Source organism: Tachyglossus aculeatus, chromosome 2 (assembly GCF_015852505.1).
Source record: "Tachyglossus aculeatus isolate mTacAcu1 chromosome 2, mTacAcu1.pri, whole genome shotgun sequence".
Classification (NCBI taxonomy): Eukaryota; Metazoa; Chordata; class Mammalia; order Monotremata; family Tachyglossidae; genus Tachyglossus; species Tachyglossus aculeatus.
The window spans coordinates 81,761,962-81,768,130 of record NC_052067.1 but is presented as its reverse complement, the minus strand read 5'-3'; the positions used below and the strand labels follow the sequence as shown (position 1 = coordinate 81,768,130).

Here is a 6,169-nt window from a genome sequence, read left to right as displayed (position 1 = left end):
CATAATGAGCTCACAATCTAGAGGTGGAGACAGACATTAATGCAAACACAAGACATTAAAAAGAAATAAGTAAAGAAAACTGGAGAAGTTTGCAAATGCAAGCAACAGTGGATTGTTGATGAGGCAAAAACAAAAAAATCTTGCCCAGCAGGATGGGGTGGGATAGTACTCAGGACTGGGAATCAGGAAACTAGTTTTTTGAGGTTTTCTAATGGTTTTTGTTAAGCACTTACTATTTTCCTGGCACTATATTAAGCGCAGAGGTAGATACAAGGTTGGACACATCACTCTATGTTCCACATGGGGCTCACAGTCTTAACCTCCATTTTACAGATGAGGTAACTGAGGCACAGAAAAGTTAAGTGATTTGCCCAAGATCACACAGTAGACAAGTGACAGAGCTGGATTAGAATTTGGGACTCTGACTCCCTGCTTTTCAAGTAATAATTTAACTTAAATTCTAATCCTGACACCACCACTTGCCTATTGTGGGACCTTGTACAAGTCACTTGACTTCTTTGTGCCTCAGTTTCCTCTTCTGTTAAATGAAGATTAAAAACTTGCTCTCCCTCCCCTTAGTCTCTGAGCCCTGGGTCCAATATGATAAATATTGAATCTACTCCAATGCCTAGCATAGAGGTTACCACGTAACAAGTGCATAACAAATACCATCGTTAGTATTATTATTTTAATTAGAGCTATACAGATGATCATTCACTTTGAAATGGCTTAAGGTTTACAAGACCAAAAATGCTAGCATATTTACCTGAAAGGGGAAATTACCATGACCATGCAGGTGGTTTTCCTAGGACGACGCTTGTCCATTGCATTGTTGTTTTTGCTGACCTTGACATTTTCCCCAAATGGGAGAAACTCAACAGCATAATTCATGGAGTGGGGGTGGCATTTGTGCTCTGCCCTGATACATGGTTTTAAGGAAAGATGTTGGTGAGCATCTCTGGTGCGCATAACCCAGCATAGCTCAGTGGAAAAAGCATGGGCTTGGGAGTCAGAGGTCATGGGTTCGAATCCCTGCTCTGCCACTTGTCAGCTGTGTGACCTTGGCCAAGCCACTTAACTTCTCTGTGTCTCAGTTACCTCCTCTGTAAAATGGGGATTAAGACTATGAGCCCCACATGGGACAACCTGATCACCTTGTATCCTCCCCAGTGCTTAGAACAGCGCTTTGCACATAGTAAGCACTTAACAAATACCATCATCATTATTATTATTTTGTTTTGATGGAAAATGTGGCTGTTGCCTCTTTTTCTTCTCCAACGGAATGATCCTGTGACCATGTAACTATCTGTGAAACAGTATGCGTGTTTTGTTGATAATTTAGATCAGGAAGCTAGAATTTGCTCATCTCTCTCATTCAGCCTGCATATTCCACTTCACACCTGTAGTACCAACCTACTCAATGTACCTCAGCCTAGTGTCTCTCACTATCAAACCCTTGCTCATGCCTTCCCTCTGACCTGAAGCATGCTCTATTTTCAGATTTGACAGACCACTACTCTCCCAGTCTGCAAAGCCCTACTAAAAGCATTACTCCTGTTGTCCCTCCTTGCTTATTCTGTGATCCCCATGTAGGGCAGGGACTATCTGTCCTGATTAATTTGTATCTACCCCAGTGCTTAGAACAAAGTTGCAAGCTTGTTACAACTACTACCTTGTTGGGGTAGTTGATGTACTGTAAGCATGTAACAAACACCATAATAATAATAATAGTTATACTGGATAAATGCAAAAAGGTCCAAGACACATCTCTCCAGACCAAAATATGGTAGAAATTGTTCTGTTTCTCTCATTGTCCAGGCTGTTCAAGGATGCATAGTGAGTCAGTGGTGCCATCAGTTAATCAATCAATCAATGGTATTTACTGAGGGCTTACTATGAGCAGAGCACTGTACTAAGCACCTGGGAAAGTCCAGTACAACAGAATTAGTGGACAAGATCCCTGCCCATAACAAGCTTACAGTCTATAGGGGGAGACAGAAATTAATATAAATAAATAAGAGATTTATAATATATAATTGAAAGATATGTACCTTAAGTGCTGTGGGGTTGGGGTGGAGCGAATATCAAATGTTCAAAGGTCACAGACCCAAGTGCAGAGATGACACAGAAGGGAAAGGGAGTTGGGGAAAAGAGGGCTTAATCTGGAAAGGCCTCTTGGTGGAGATGTGATCTTAGTAATGCTTTGAAGGTAGAGAGAGTGGCCGTCTGGCCTATATGGAGAGGGAGGGAGTTCCAGGCTAAGGGGAGGATGTGGAGGAAAGGGGTCAGTGGGAAGATATGTGAGATAGTGGCACAGAGAGTTAGTTGGCACTAGAGGACTGGAGTGTGAGGGCTGGGCTGTAGTAGGAGATCACTGAGGTGAAGTATGATGGGCTAAGCTGATTGAGTGCTTTAAAGTCATGATGTGCCTATACGCTATGGCAAACCTTTGCTGCCCTTTCTCATGTGACATGTTATCATATTTTCTAAAAATGAAAACTGTAGTCCTGAGACTGTTGATTTTAGGGTTTGGACTTGACCTTTTCTGTGAGATTGGTGGGGTTGCAAACAAGTCCTCCATAAATTGGTCCGGAAAATCAGAGCTGGGACTCTGAAGTGCTGCTCAAAAGTGGTAGAGAGAAGGAAGATAACTTAAGGAAAAGCCTTTTCGCCCTTTTCATCCTTTTCCCCTACTTAGGAATTTATGCTCCCTTTTTGTTCCTTTAATTTTTGAGCTCCTTAAGGCATCATCTATCGTGGAGCACCTATTATGTACTTATCCCCCAGAAAAGATTAGATACTTTGTGTTTTCTTAGGATCATTTTGTCTTTATGTGTTATTGTTTTGCTAACACCCTCATTTGTTGATGTAGACATTTTAAGTATTAACCTGAACCTAATTACACTTTTCCACAAATTGACTTTAAAATAAAAATAAAGCTTACATCTTGGGATGGCAAGCAGAAGGTCACTAATTGGCATGTACCACCTCAAAATTGCTTGTTGTTATTTTTAAAACTCAAATTTTAAAAGGTTCCAAGGGCCAAAGAGCAAAAGGCAAAGTCAACCACCTATCAACAAATAGGTGAATCTCAGAAAGCAAAATAATTTGAAGCCGAAACCCCAAGCTACTGCTTAACAAGCACGTACACTTACAGTCCCCTTGTTAGATAAACTGTCGGAATATGGAAGCCGTGACCCCCACACCAGCTTGTTGCAAAGCTGCCTATGCCCAGCATCGTGGGAAAGATCAAAGGAGACAAGAATCAAGTTGCTGTTTCTGTCCAGTCAGCTACAGAATGGCAGCTTTGTTAAGCCTGCCCACATCTAATTTTAATGTGAATGTCATCACATTCATTTTTCTGTCACAGGGTGATGTCTATTCTCCCAGTCTTCAAAAGTCTTCTTCCCTCTCCTGTAACACTGGCCAGCAGAAGAGGATGAAGATGTGATCACACAACTGGTATTTCTAATTTCTAAATATCTCAACAGCACTAGTCTGACCCAATAGGACCAACAGTCAGTCATCTTTGCTAGGAAAGGATCATAAAAACCTGTAAAATAAAATGAAAACTAGTTTAACTTGATAGTTTCAAACTCTCCCTCCAACCATCCTGTTATTTTCTGTAGCAGAACTTCAAGTAATAATTGTGGTATTTATTAATGTGCCAAGCCCTGTTCTAAGCACTAGGGTGGAATCAAGGTAATCAGGTTGAACACAGTCCGTGCCCCACGTGGGACTCACAGTCTTAATCTCCATTTTACAGATGAGGTAACTGAGGCACAGAGAAGTGAAGTGACTTGCCCACGGCCATGCAGCAGACAAGTGGCAGAGCCAGGGTTAGGGCCCATGACTTCTGACTTTAAAGCTCGGGCTCTTGCCACTAGGCCGTGCAGCTTCTCCTGGGCCATGCTCCTTCTCCAGTAAGTAGCAAAATGACCCGTCTATGCCCGGCTTCCAGCCCCTCCCCACTTTCTATCCATGTACCAGTGGAGCAATAAATTAATTGAAAGACAGTAAAAGGAAAGAGGGGTAAGATAAACAAATGTCCCCGATAAGACATAAATGAGATAAGCAGTCTAGACATGAGTGTTTATAAAATTCTGTACTCTGGTCCTCAAACCCCTTGAAATAATGAAATTAATACGTTAGAGATTGGAGAGGGGGAGGGTGTGATGAAGAGAGCCAGAGTTTGTGATAGCAGTGAGTCCTGTTTCATAAAAAAAAAGAAAAGAGCACTTTTAACACAGTGCACTAACATCTCCAATTAAGACATCGCAAGTTTGTGCTCTCACCGAGCCAAATTTAATGCACATGTACAACAGGAACACATTCTATAGTCTACCCAAAATGGTGTGCCAGATCATTTTCTACCCATATAGGCAAACTTGTTTTTATAACTCGTGGCTCAGTGGAAAGAGGATGGGCTTTGGAGTCAGAGGTCAGGGGTTCAAATCCCGGCTCTGCCGCTTGTCAGCTGTGTGACTTTGGACAAGTCACTTAACTTATCTGTGCCTCAGTTACCTCATCTGTAAAATGGGGATTAAGACTGTGAGCCCCCCGTGGGACAATCTGATCACCTTGTAACCTCCCCAGCGCTTAGAACAGTGCTTTGCACATAGTAAGTGCTTAATAAATGCTATTATTATTATTATTATTATTATTATTATTATTATTATGACTAGTCAATGGGGTTGGTGACAAATGAACACCTATATACTTGCATGTGCACTAAAAAGCTTTGCATGACTTGAAGATCAGGACAAAATAGTGAACAGGATTCGTTAGTTATGATTTGGAAATGGAAATCCGTTGTTAATGCTACATTACACTGCTTGAGACTTTGAAGCCTCTTTTAAGAACTTTGAAATACATTAATGGAACTTTGTTTTGAATGTGTAAAAATATTTTAAACCCCAGCAAGCTAATATTTGAAAGATTGTCTCTTTTTTGGAGACTTGGAATGAATTTTGATTTATACCGGTCTAAAAACTGAATTCACTTATGCTCTGGCTGGCTCATTATCTCTGTCAATTCTGACTGATTGGAAAATGAGATTAAAACCACTGAGCCAAAGTGTTGCCTAGTGGCCCTCGAACGACCCACGCCCAACATAAACATTAGAATTTTACAAGGTTGGTAATAGGGTGGGGCATCTTTCCATAGAAGAGAGGATTTGGGGAGGTTTGCCTGGAGTGAATATGGGTAACACAGCTGCAGAGCCCAAGAAGCCAAAAATGAGTGATGGAGCAAACTCCAAGGCTTGGAGGTTTAGTATAGCTATAAGTACTTCCAGATGTGCTAGTCTACACAAAGCTCCTTTCAAGAGCAGAGGTCCCTATGAAATTTCTTTTCTTTCGTTAGAAGTAGTGTGGCCTAAAGAGCAGGTGTCTGGGGATCTGAGGACCTGGGTTCTAATTCTGGTTCCTCCATGTGCCTGATCTATAATCTTGGGCAAGTCTCAACTTCTCTGTGCCTCAGTTCTCTCATCTGCAAAAAGGGATTCAATACATGTTCCTCTCCTACTTACTCTCTGAGTCTTGGGTTGGACCTGGTTATCCTGTATCTAATCCAGCCCTTAGTACCATGCTTAGCATATAGTAAGTACTTGACAAATACCACAATTATTATTTGATTTTCAAGAGCAGTCAAAATCCTTAGTAGTGGAGTGTGAATTGGGGATGATTTCACCAGAGCAGTGGAGCCATAGGATGTTTTAGGCCTTGACTGCTTCAAGCAGACCATCATCGAAGACACCCTTAGCATCTACCATGAGGAGAAGCTGAACAATTTGAAGATAAATCAATCCATGGTATTTATTGAGTACTTACTGGGTACAGAGAACTGTACTAAGCTCTTGGGAGAGTACAATACAATAGAGTTGGTAGATACTGATGATGCATTCAGTGAAGTGATAGGAACAATCATTCAGAGAAATGGATTATGTGTTGCTAGGCATCTCCCTACTAAGGTTTATGATTTAAAGTTAGAAAGGCAAGTACAGGTAGTTCTTCAAAAAGCATGTTTCCATTACTCTTTTTGGCTAGAAGATTATTGAGGAATTAGAGAACTTTAGTCCCTCAGTATGCATCTGTCTGAATCTAAAGCCAAGAGGGGTGGGTGAAAGGGTGGGAGAAACATTTTATGTGCCCAGTGCTGTTGGGATGTG

The 6,169-nt window shown here is 41.4% G+C and overlaps 1 non-coding gene across 1 annotated transcript; it reads left to right on the top strand.

Annotated features, from left to right (window-relative positions):
• Positions 1-758: 758 nt before the first annotated feature.
• LOC119923430 lies at positions 759-922 on the top strand. Its single transcript, XR_005448862.1, has one exon. It is a non-coding gene; the product is annotated as a U1 spliceosomal RNA (small nuclear RNA).
• Positions 923-6,169: the final 5,247 nt, after the last annotated feature.